General features: G+C 41.9%; 1 protein-coding gene across 1 annotated transcript in view; it reads left to right on the plus strand.

The window, feature by feature from the left end:
* The window catches only part of EMC2 (ER membrane protein complex subunit 2), a 1,476,345-nt gene that overhangs the window by 133,049 nt on the left and 1,329,820 nt on the right, over positions 1 to 13,476 (plus strand). The gene's annotated exons all lie outside the window — the stretch shown is intronic.

Here is a 13,476-nt window from a genome sequence, read left to right on the forward strand (position 1 = left end):
CAAACATACCACCCTCAGGACTTATTTGCCACCAGTCCAAACACCATCTTCTATCATCAGTCTAAACGATCATTTGTCTGCTGGTTACCAATCCACTTTTCAGATAAGTGCCCCATTGTTTTTTTTTTTTTTTTTTTTTCTTCTTATCTCCTTTTTTTATGGTGGTTGGTTTCATGTCATCCAGAAAGGGGAAATGCCAGTGTTGGGAGACAGATTCCCCATAAGGATCATCACAGGCAGTGCTTGTTTTGCTTAGGTACTTCTCTCAACCGTATGTCTTGTCCCATTTGTCAGGCTTTTGTTCCAAAAACCTTGTGTAGTCGTCTCTCTTCTCTTGCAATCTACTTAGAAAAACAGTGTCTTAAATTGTTGGCTAAGGCTACTATGGGGAAATCTTCCCAGTCTGAGGGTCAGCTGTCCATGAAGAAGACCAAGAAACTTTGTTGGAGTCTTCAGCTGTCCCGCCTCCACTGGATCTCTTGAGGTTAGTGAAACCCTGGAGGACTTCACAGTTTCTGTAGAATTTCTCTGCCACAACTGTTTCAGAGGCCGGCATGGATATGGCTTATCGCATGTCCCAGGAGGCCTTGCAGCCATCCACTTCAGACGTTCAGGGGGAAACCACTACTGATTTTTTTTCTGAAAGGCCTAGGGATGTTCCTGAGTTTGTAGTCAGAGAAGAGATTTCCTGCTACGATTATAGAATGTTGTCAGGAGTCAGAGCCACTTAAGATCTCCACAAAGAAGACCAAGAAGCTTGGTCGGATTCTTCAGCTGTACCGCCTCCACTGGATGTCTCTCATGAGGTTAGTAAAAGCCCAGAGGACTGCCTGGTTTCTGTAGGATTCCTCTGCTTTGACCATTTTGGAAGCCGGCATAGATATGGCTTATCGCACATCCCTGGAGGCCTTGCAGCCATCCACTTCAGATGTTCAGGGGGAACCGCGATTGATTTTTTTCTGAAGGGCCTAGGGGTGTTCCTCAAATCTTAGTCAAAGAAGCCATTCCTACTACGCTTATGGAATGTCATCAGGAGTCTGAGCCACCTGAGATCTTTAAGACTGACGTCCTCTTGAAAAATAAGTGGAAAACTAAGCACCTTTCTGTTGCTTCCAAAGATCCTCAAAGTGAATTTCAAAATTTCACATAAGATCTGTTTCTGCCCTTATTGCTTTGAAGACTCCTCAGGGGGTACTATGTTCCTGACCCCCCCCCCAGTCTTCTGACATTCTTAAGAGGTCTAGGGAGCAGGTTTCATCTGATGAGGATGTTGGATTGACAAACCCTTGACCTGTTATTCTCCGATTCCCTCTCCTTTGGATTATGGCGCTGAGGAGGAGGAATCTTTTAGTCCTGATACTCCTTTTGAGGAGATTTCTTTTGGCGATACAATCTCCTGTATGATGTAGTTTTTATAAATGGGATTGTGCAGAGGTCTCCGATGTATTGAAGAGGTACTATAAGCTTTTTCAGATGGAGACTCCTAAGCCCTCTGCTGTCCCTCCAGTTCTTGCTGTCTTGTTGAATGCTTTTTCTACAGCTTCTCAGGCTCCTGACTCCGTATCTCCTGCTCCTAAAAAAAACTAATAGGTTTTATGAGGTGCCTAAGGATTGCAGATTCCTTTATAGGTATCCCTCTGCTGATGCTTCTGTTATGTCTATTGCTTCGGATAAACTATCTAAGCTCCAAAATGAAGTCAGAAACCAGGTCCCAGAAACTGCCAGTAAAAACTACAGGAAACTTTAGTGTATAAAAAACAGTATTCACAGTGTTCATCGAGTGTAGCTAAGACTTCATCAGAATACAAAAAAATCAAATCAGTGCATTGCTTACATTTAAATACTTCCTCTCCCAGTCACATGATTAATCAAGACCACTCAAAGCCCCCAGTTACAAAGTCATTTGCATCAAGTATGAGTCTATGAAATAAGATTGTTAAAGAAGCATACTCTTAAAAAAGAACAAAAAGAAGACTTCACATAACCCAAAAAAAAATGTTACACATCATATGAATGTAACCTTAAAACACTAGCCAGTGATAGTTCATCATTCAGACCTGGTGATGTTTGAGCATTTCATCTAATTTGCCATTTAAGTTCACACAGCTCAAGTAAATCATCCCAAGGTCACCCTCTAGTATTCATTGTGACAGCCTCTACCCCAAAAGTAAAAACTTGTGAGTAGGAAATTTAGACAAATGTCTAAACAAAGCATTAGAATCCTTTTGTTTTTTTTCCATCCAAAAAATGTTCGTATATTCTGTCACAAACTTTTATTTTGTTTTTTCCTACATAAAAATTGTCACACACTTGACACTTGGTTAGGTACACTATGTAAGAAGTATTGCAATTGCAATGGAAATCGAAGAAAATATTCAACCCATTAATCATGACATAGTCTTTCTCTGGTATATGTTTGCATTGAGTGCAGAAATCACACTTGAATGTGCCCCTCCTTTTATTTGTTAATGCCCCCTTACTGTCTCTGTTCTGACCTTCAAGGTATTGTTTTAGGGATTTACCTTTCCTAAATGCCATTTTAGGTCCTGCTTCCACTGTTTCCCTCCTTTTCCAGACAAACCAGGTGCTGTCTGACTATCCTTGCCTCTCTATTCTCAATCACATTCTTCTCTACACCATCTTTCCCTGTCCTTTCGTATTTGGTTAAAAATCACTCAAGATTTTTGAGTGCTGTCCATAATTCACCAGGGATACTATATGGTTTGGAAATCTTTTCACCCTTTATTAGGCATTCCCCAGCCTCCTCAGGAACAGCTGCATTTTTGTCCAGAGGTGCTTCTGGGCCTATTGTCTTAAGGAAAAATTCAAGAAGTTCCATCTCCTCAAAGGAGGAAAGGGTGTTACTCCAGAATGTTTTTGGTCCCCAGGAAAGAAAGTACCTGGTGACACATTCTGGATCTCACTCTCTCTCAGCTAAACATCTTTTTGAATGTTCCTTCCTTTCAGATGCTATCCCTTCAAACCTTGTTTCCTCCTCTTCAGGCTTTTCTAGTTTCCCGGGATCTAAAGGTTGCCTATATGCGTCCATTTCCCTATTCATTCCCTTTTCATGAAGTTTTCACATTTCTCTATCACTTTCTTGAATTTTCATTTCTCTGCTTTTCCCTTTGGCCTTTCTACTGTCTCAAGGGTCTTCAACAAATGCATCGCTCCTGTGATTGCGTTTTGCAGATTGAGGGGGAATCCAGATCTTTCCTTACCTGGATGACCTTGTCATTCAGGCCTCTTATCCAGAGATTTTAATTCAGCATCTTCATTTTGCTATTTGTCTCCTGCAAAGCCTAAGGTTTACAGTGAATTTCCAAAATTCAGTCCTGAATCCTTCTTGGGATCATGCTTTTTTAGGGTGCAGGCTGTAGACTGTTCCAATGTTGGCGTCTTTGCCTCCTCCCAAGGCTTTAGCACCTGATTGCTTTCTTTCAATCCCTTCTTCCTCTGGACTCCATTACAGCCAGGGAGTTTCTAAGGACTCTGGGATACATGCATTCCACCACACTTATGCTTGCTCTGGCCAAGCTTCATATGAGAATGCTCCAGTGGTTACTAAAGTCAGTCTTGGTTAAACATTGTCATCTTTTGGATTTTCCAATCCCCCTTCTCCCATGCCTCAAGCTGGAACTTCAATGGTAGATTCATCAGTTGTCCCTCAACCCAGGGCTTCCTTTTCAACCTCCAGTTCCCACTCATGATCCCTTTACAGATGCATCCAATGTGGGATGGGAGCCTGTTTCTGTCATTTGAGAGTGCAGGGCTTTTGGTCTCTTCATCAAAAGAAAGAACAGATCAATATCAAAAAGATGAGAGCTCTTCATTCTCTTTTCCTTCCGGGGCCTCTCAAAATCCTCACAGACTATACCACAGTGATGTGCTACATCAACAAGCAAGGGGAGACGAGATCTTATCTCCTGTGCAGACTAGCTCTTCAAGTTTGGGATCTAGCTGTCCAGTATCAGGTGACCCTTCAGGCAGTTTACATTCCCTCAGACCATAACATTGTGGCAGATTCTCTGAGCAGGTCCATAATACAGACTCAAGTGGATGTCTAACAGAGATATGTTTCTAGACATTGTCCAACAGTGGGGTGCTCCTCAAGTCGATCTTTTTGCCTTCCCTCTGAACAGACAACTTCCTGTCTTTTGCACTAGTGTCTCATGTCCTCTGGCCTGTAGGTGGATGCCCTGTATTTTTCTTGGAAGTGGATGTTTCTTTATGCCTCCCTTCCCCCTTCTCTCATACCGAGGGTCCTGTTCATGATAGAACAGGATGCTCCCAAAATTTTGTTGGTGACTCCTTTTTGGCCCAGACATCATTGGGTTCCCTTTTCTTCTGCATTTAGCCAAGGTAAATCATCACAAGTTACCTCACAGGGTGGACCTACTCACGCAAGACAAAGGGTCTCTTGTCCACTCTTCAGTTAACATTGTGGGTGACAGGGCTTGATCCCTTTTAGGCACCTTTTTTTCTGAGAATATGCTTTGGGTCCTGCAGGAAGCCAGGAAACCCACCACCAGAAATTTTTTACTTATCCAAATGGAAGAGATTTTCTGTCTGGTGTCATTCTCATAACCTGGATCCACTTACTGTGGAAGTTCCTTTTGTTCTCTCTTATTTGTGTGAATTGCTCAATGCTGGTAAAGCCCACCTGTTAGCTATTTCTGCTTGCCTGCCTTTGACTCCTCCTTTAGCTTTTAGATTTGAGATCAAACAATTTTTTAAAGGCGACCTTTACATTAGGCCACCCATGAAGCCTATTCCTCCTTCCTGGGACCTTCATTTTGTTTTGGAAAAATTGACTGACGACTTTTGAGACTGCAGCTTCAGGTTCCTTACAATATTGTTCTTGGAAAACTGTTCTTCTTTTGGCCCTCACCCAGACAGGTGTCTGAGCTGCAAGCCCTTATGGCTGTTCCTCGTTTTTGTTTTTTCATAAGGAAGAGTGTTTCTTTGTACTAAATCCTTCTTTTATGCCCAAGATGAGTAATGATTTGTCTTTTAATCAGTCTGTTCATTTGCCCACTTTTTCCCGTCTCCACAGTCTGCTAATGAGAAGGTTTTTCATACCTTAGAGTTGCATAGACAACTCCGATATTATTTGGATAAAACTGAAGCCATTCGTAAATCTGAGCAGCTTTTTGTTTCCATTTATCCTAGGTCTTTAGGTTTGGCTATTTCCAAGCAAACCATTTCTTCTTGGATATCTAAAGCCATTTCCTTTTGTTATTCCTTTCATGGGAAAAGCCTTCCTTCTTCTGTTAAGACTAAAATCTTAGTGCTTTAAACAAGTGCTTAAAACCTGAGCTTTGGCCAGCTAAGATCTAGCTGTATTCAACTGGACATATAAGAGAATTTAAGTACCTTTCATCTGCACTTTTTTCAAATAATACGCCATTTTAATTGATTTATTTGTGTTGCATTGAATATTAACTGAACTGGAAGTTTTGACTCTGATTTTTCAGTTAGGGTTTGCTAGATTTTATTGCCTGTTAGAATTCCTGCATAGACAATAATTGCAGTTGGGGGTAGACTCATTCATTGATATTCTGTTACTGCCTATTTAAGTGGTACATTTTGGAATATTTTCTGCTTAAAACCCGAGCTTTGGCCGGCTAAGATCTAGCTGTATTCAACTGGACGTAAAAGAGAATTTAAGTACCTTTTATCTGCACTTTTTTCAAATAATACAGCATTTTAATTGATTTATTTGTGTTGCATTGAATATTAACTGAACTGGAAGTTTTGACTCTGTTTTTTTAGTTAGTTCCCCACCCACCCTCCCTGGTTTTGTTTTGGTGTTAATCTTGGTGGCTTTGAAACTGCCCGCCCCTCTTGTAAATTTGTGTTTGAATACTCCTTCTGGGGCCCATCTCATTTGCTCAGCCAATTGATTGCAGTGAGATCATATTCTGATTTCAGGCACTCCTACTGTGTACAAAGAGAGCATCTGGGAATGAAAAAAAAAATTTTAAGCTTGCTTCCTGTTTTTACTGTAAGTGGCCTAGACTGTTTGTAGGCTTCTGAGCCCCCAAGCCTTTCTGTGTTGGAGGGAAGCCTTCTAGCTTAATTGTCTTAATTAGAACTAGCCAGTTTTCTAGTTTCAACACTCAAATCTGTTTCTTTGAACTCAGTACTTGTTCAGAACTCGTTGTAAGCACTAATTAAGCTGCAAATTACTACAGCACTCAACTTTTCTCACGTGTCTAGAGGAAAGCAGCTTTTAATACTTAATAAATAAGCACCTATCCAGGCATGTCTAAGGGTCAGTTCCCGGTGATTTCTCCTGTCTAACTGATGAATCTGGGCATCTTGGAGCAATGCAGCAATTGACTCATGTACACAGACAACCCTCTCCTCCTACCACCCAACACTACAACCTGTGAGAGATGCACTTATATAGCCAAACTGGAAGCAATGCTCTCTTCACCCAAGACTGGACTAGACCATCAAGAGGAGAAGGTAACCACTTGCACCACACCACACTCATCACATAGTCCCTCAAAACCTACACAACCAAAACACAAATACAGAAACACAAAACACACACCTACATTCATGGAGGCTCTCAATAAAAACCTGCCCAAGCATCAGGGACCTCCAAAGCAGAAGTGCAAGCAAACTCCACCCCCCAACACAACCCAAATGACACATTGGGTCCACTCAACCACAGCCCATAAGGCATAACAACGTACCCAACACTCTAGTCATAGGTGACTGTATAGTCAGGCACACTGATGTTCCACTCACCAGGCTAAACAAGGAGAAAGTTACTGTCAGGTGCCAGGATCCACCACATAACGCACGCACTCAGGTCACTCCACAACAAGTACAAATATGACACTGTCATTGTCCATGCTGGTGTGAATGACCTCAGAAGTACCTCCCTGGACTACATGAAAAGAGACATGGAGGAGCTCTCCGATCTTGTAGCCAAGGCAGATATGACCCTAGCCCTGAGTAGCATCCTGCCATCACCCAGAATGATGCCACAGTACAAGGACAAAATGATTGACTTAAACAATTGGCTAAGCTTCTGGTGTCATTCTAAGGGGATCCAGTATTTGTCTGCCTGGGACGACATGATCGACAGACCGCAATGCTTTGCCAGAGATGGCCTGCATCTGGCGCCCTTGGGATTCTGGATACTGGCTAAGGCTCTTGCCATCCCTATAGTGCCTTTTTTAGGCAAGGTTCAAATGACAAATTCACCACTGTAACAGGTACAAGCAAGCAAAATCTGAGGGTAATGCTACTCAGTGCTAGAAGTCTAAACCTCAAAATGCACTCACTTGAGGCACTCCTTAAAATGGAGAACATCGACATCTGCGCAGTGACAGAGACCTGGTTCAAAGCTCCAGAGAGCACCCCTGTATTACCAGGCTGTAATTCATACCACACCTTTCGGCCACCTAACCTGGAATGAAGCACTAAAGGTGGAGGCGTGTCCATATTCATTAAGGATATCGACACCTCCAGGCTAATTGCACAGCATATTGCACACGAGACTATCCAAGTGCAACTACCTCTGGGCAAGACCGCAATCCAAATTGTAGCTTGCTACAGACCCCCCGTCATGCACCAGGATTCCCACTCCTCATTTCTTGATACACTGGAAAGTGTTAGGGTACAATCCAACACCCTAATAATGGGCGATTTCAACTACCCCATCATTAACTGGGAAAACTGCTCATGTACCAACTCTTTTGCTCAACGTTTTCTGGAATTCATAAATTCCAATGCCTTGGATCAACTTATTCACACCCCCACCAGGGGCAGCAATATCCTAGACCTGGTCATTACCAACATGAGCAACCGGTGTTCCACACCAGTGATCAATTCCTCGTCGGGCAGATCCGACCACAAGCTAATCACCCTAGACATCCACATCCTACCCCTATCCCCAATTAGTGAAACCATCGTAAAAAACTTCTCCAAAGCCAACTTCACATTTCTTAAAACAGAAGTGGTAAACATCATGACACCCATGCAGACGGACAATAGAGGTACAACTGCTGAATCCTACACAAATGCAATTTATAAGCACTTACACGAGTACATGGATCATGCTATCCCTAATAGAACCAAGATGCTATCCTTCAAAAAAAGCAAGCCAATCTGGTGGTCCTCTGCCATAAACAAACTCTACAACAGAAGAAAGAAACTGTTGCAAAAAAGTAAAATCCCGTGACTGGAGGAACTCCCTGGTCAACCTCAGTAAGAAGCTGAGATCCCTCATAAAATCCTCCACAGCCAGTTACGAAAACAAAATTGCCACGGACTCTAAAGACAACACAAAGTATTCTATAGCTATGTCAATAATCTCAATGGCAACACTCAGATCTGCTCTGAGTTACAGCACAATGGCACTAAATATACAGAACCAACTGATATTGCCAACATCCTGGCATATAGGTTCAGTGCTAACTTTACCCCCCCCTCTCACCCGCTAGAGGGCCCATCTCTATACCGGAAGAATGCAAAGTTCCTGTAATCACGGCTGCACAGGTAAAAAAAAACACTCTGCAAAGCCAAGAACACATCATCCATGGGACCTGAGAATATCCCAGGCTGCTTTCTACACGAACTACAGAATGAACTGGCACCCTACCTAAGTAAAATGTTCAATCATAGCCTCAACTCAGGCTTTTTCCCACTGAATGGTGCACCGCAACAGTTATCCCTCTCCACAAAGGGGGAGCCACGACGGACCGCAGGAACTACCGCCCCATTAGCCTGATGAGACTGGTCTGCAAGGCCATGGAACATATCATCATGGAACTCATAAACAAAGACATTGGTAATCTCCAAACTCTGGACCCTATCCAGTTAAGGTTTCTAAAAGGCAGATTGTTTCTCCTAAACCTGATTGACTTCTTTGAAGCAGTCTCCGAAGCCATAAATGAGGGTAAGGTGGTTAACACAGCTTATCTAGATCTCGCCAAGGCTTTCGACACCATCACCCACTCTGGAATTTAGATAAGCTCACTAAACTAGGTATAAACCCCCTATGTCACAAGATGGGTTGCCAGCTGGCTCATGGACAGAACCCACACTTTGAAAGTAGCAGACTCCAAATCCAACTTCAGACCAGTGACAAGTGGAATACCACAGGGTTGAGTCCTGGGTCCTCTCCTGTTTGGTGTCTACTTCTCTGAAGTACAGGCTAACACAGAAGGTCTTTGGCTAACAAAAGTTTGCAGATTACTGCAAACTAGGAGCCATAATCGAAACTCCTAACCGTGTTGACATACTACAAAAGGGCCTCACTGAGACAGATTCCTGTATTCAAAGCCATGGCCTGAAGCTCAATGCCAAAAAGTGTATTGTCATCCCCTTTGGTAAAAACTCTGTACCCATGAACTACCACATAAGTGGTAGTCTACTTAATGCTGAAAGTGTGATAAGAGACCTTGGGACACAGGTGGATAGTAGTCTGTTCTTTGATAATCACATCACCACAGTGGTCAGGAAATCCTTCTACGTGGCTCACCTCATCACAAAAGGTTTCTCATCCAGAAAAAAAGAGGTCATTGTTCCCCTCTACTCATCACTCATTAGACCCATTATAGAGTACAACGCTCCTTTTGTATGTACCTCACAAGACATCTACAACAACTGGAAAGGCCACAGAAACACCTCACAAAGAGGATTACTGGCCTCAAACAGATGCCCTACGCAGACAGTCTCAAAAAAACTTGAGCTTTACTCTGTCGCATATCGCTTACTCAGAGGCGATCTCTGCCTAACATACAAAGCTATGTCAAACCCAGAGCTGTTGACATGCTCCACTTAAAGAAAATCCCAATCCCTCCGAGCTACATGCTCTAGGGACCTAAACCTTGTCATCACAAGTGTGCCCCGAGACAAGAAACCTTTTTTATAGAAAACAACAAACACTGGCAGGTGTTCTGTAAAATTATGCAATAATATTTTTTCTTTCTTTGCCTTCTTTCAAAGAAAAGACTAGGAAGCAAAGGAAGTCTTGATCACACTCAACATCTTTCATCTACCTTTGAAGGCACATTTCACATGAATGTTTGAAATCTTGATTACCTGCTTTGCCCAGTCCCTAGATGTGGGACTGAATGGGCAAAAATAAGGACATATATAAACCAAGCCCAAGATAGCCATTTCTGGGAATATTCCCTTTTCTGTGATGTATGTTTATCTCAAAATTGGTATATATAATTGTGTATGTTTGTGTGTATTTATAGATTATACGTGCACACTCACACGTGTGTGTGTGTGTGTGTGTGTGTGTGTGTGTATGTATATATATATATATATATATATATATATATATATATATATATATATATATATATATATATATATATATATATATATATATATATATACCAAATTTCAGTATTTCAAAATCATGAAGTCGAAGAATCAAAATCGCAAAAGTGCATAATCGCGAATTCGATTATCTCAAATTCGCGGTTATGGCTTACAGTATGTGGTGTGCAGTGTTGGGAGTGTATCGTGGTTCGTGTCGTGTATGGATTTAGGTGCAATTGAAGGTGAGTGAGTGTTTTGTAAGGGTTTTGTGTGGGAGTTTGAGTGTGTCTGAATGTGTGTAAGTGATGTTTGTATATGTGTGATGTTTGTGTGTGTGTGCGAGGGACTGTGAAATGTGTGGATGTGTGTTTCCTTTTTGTGTATGTGCGATCCCGGAGTTAGTATATATAAGTGGGGGGTGTGGAGGGCGCAGGGGGGCTTGCCCCCCCTTACATGTAGTGTAGGTTTGTTTGTGTTTTTGTGTGTTTTGCTTGTTGTAGTGTGGGTTAGATGATGTATGTGTTGTGTGGTGTATGTGTTCGTGATTGTGTGTTCCGCGATTGTGCACTTTTGGGATTTTGGACATTCGATTTTGATTTTGAAATACTGAAATTCGGTATTTTAGTATTTCAAAATTATAAAGTGAATCCATATATACACATATACACACACATACACACGTACAGTGGATATAAAAAGTGTATACACCCCTGTTAAAATGCCAGGTTTTTGTGATATAAAAAAAAAAGAGACCACGACAAATCATTTCAAAACTTTTCCCACCTTTAATGTGACCTATAACTGACCTATAACCTGTACAATTCAATTGAAAAACAAACATCTGTTAGGGGGAAAAATGTAAAAAAATAAAAAACGTACAATAAGCTGGTTGCATAAGTGTATATACCCTTTAACTAATACTTTTTGAAGCACCTTTTGATTTAATTACAGCATTCAGTCTTCTTGGGTACACACCTGCCATCAATTAAAGAGACTCTGATTAACCCCAAATAGAGTTCAGCTGTCCTACTAGGAGTTTTTTGACATTTACTTAGTAGCCTGCTACAGCAAAAGCCTTGATTTGCAGAGAGCATACAAAGCATCAAAGGGATCTCATTCTTGAAAGGTATGAGGAGAAAGGTGCAAAAAAATTTCCACGACATTAGATATACCATGGAATACAGTGAAGACAGTCATCAAAAAGTGGAGAAAATATGGGACAACTGTGATATTGCAAAGAACTAGATATCCCTCCAAAATTGATGAGAAGATGAGACGAAAACTGGTTAGGGAGGCTGCCAAGAGACCTACAGCAACACTGAAGGAGCTGTAGGAATTTCTGGCAAGTACTGCTTGTATACTACATGTGACAACCATCTCCCGTATTCTCCATATGTCTGGGCTATGGGGTAGGGATGCAAGACAGAAACCTTTTCTTGCACAGAAAAACATCCAGGCCAGCTAAAATTTACAGAACAATACATCAAGTCTCCCAAATCATGTGAGAAAATGTGTTATGGTCTGATGAGACCAAGATTGAACTTTGTGGCCACAATTCCAAAAGGTACGTTTGGCGCAGAAACAACACTTCGGATCACCAAAAGAACACCATCTCCACGGTGAAGCATGGTGGTGGCAGTATTATGCTTTGGGGTTGCTTTTCTTCATCTGGAACTGGGTGGAGGTCGAGGGAATTATGAACAGTTCCAAATGCCAGTCACTTTTGTCCCAAAACCTTCAGGCGTCTGCTAGAAAGCTGAAGATGAAGAGGACTTTGACCTTTCAACATGACAGTGACCCCATGCATACATCCATTTCAACAAAAGAATGGCTTCACCAGACGAAAATTAAAGTTCTGGAATGGCCCAACCCTAAATCCAGTAGAAAATGTGTGGGGTGACCTGAAGAGGGCTATGCGTAAGAGATGCCCTCGCAGTCTGACAGATTTGGAGAGCTTTTGCATGAAGAGTGGGCAAATATTGCCAAGTCAAGATGTGCCATGCTGATGGACTCCTACCCAAAAAGATTAAATGCTGTAATTAAATCAAAAGGTGCTTCAACAAAGTATTAGTTTAAGGGTGTGCACACTTCTAGAACCCAGGTTATTGTACTTTATTTTTTATAATTTCCCCAACAGATTTGTTTGTTTTTCAATTGAATTGTACAGGTTATAGGTCACATAAAAAGTGAGAAAAGTTTTGAAATGATTTATTGTGGTCTCATTTTTTTATATCACAAAAACCTGGCATTTTAACAGGGGTGTGTAAACTTTTCTATCCACTCTATGCACACACACACACACACACACACACACACACACACACACACACACACACACACACACCTGATGGCCCCAGGACCCTTACAAGCCTAGCCAAGTTCTACCCTTATTTCCACAATTAGCAACTATTGCCCCTGTCCAAGAGGGACACAGGTGTAACCTCCAGCGTGAAATTATGATTACCCATCCAGTCGTCCAGATCGCATTTGACGAGGGCCAATGAGGTGCTCTGCTTGACATGAATTGGAGTCTATTCCAAAGGTGTGGTAACCTCTGGGAGACAAATCTGATCCTCCAGCAGGTTCATTTAATGTCACATACCAGGTTAAGGTCTTTAGAGCAAATAACACATGTACGATTTGACTTGCGGATATGCTGTATTTCCACTAAAGCAGGGTCAGAGATTGTCATATATGCAAAGCAGAGATTGCCTCTGAGTAGTCTGTATGAAACAGTATAAAGCGACAGTGATTTCAGACTATCCACATAGGACCGATGTGGAAGACCTTGAATATTCCCTGTGAGGAACCTTTGTGGTCTGTCCAGTTCCAGGAGGTGCTTGGAAAGGTACATACCAGAAGGAGCATTGTACTCAATTATTGGCATGATGAGGGAAGAGTATGAAGGCAGTGCCCTTAATAATGAGATGAGCAAATATAAAATGCCCTTCTTACCACGTTGGAGACATGGTGATCAAAGGTACAGTTGCTTGCAACCTGTGTGCCCACGTCTCTCACCACTGAGTGTTTACCGAGGGTGTTGCTGTTGATGTGGTACCTAGCAGGAACATCACCCTTTCTGAAAGGGATGGTAATACATTTGTTTGCGTTGAGTTTAAGGCCATGACTTTGGCACCAATCAATTGTTTGTGTAAGACTCTCTTTCTTGGAAGCAGT

The sequence above is a fragment of the Protopterus annectens genome, chromosome 3.part0 (genome assembly GCF_019279795.1).
Source record: "Protopterus annectens isolate FY-2018-M chromosome 3.part0, PAN1.0, whole genome shotgun sequence".
In the NCBI taxonomy this organism is placed as follows: domain Eukaryota; kingdom Metazoa; phylum Chordata; order Ceratodontiformes; family Protopteridae; genus Protopterus; species Protopterus annectens.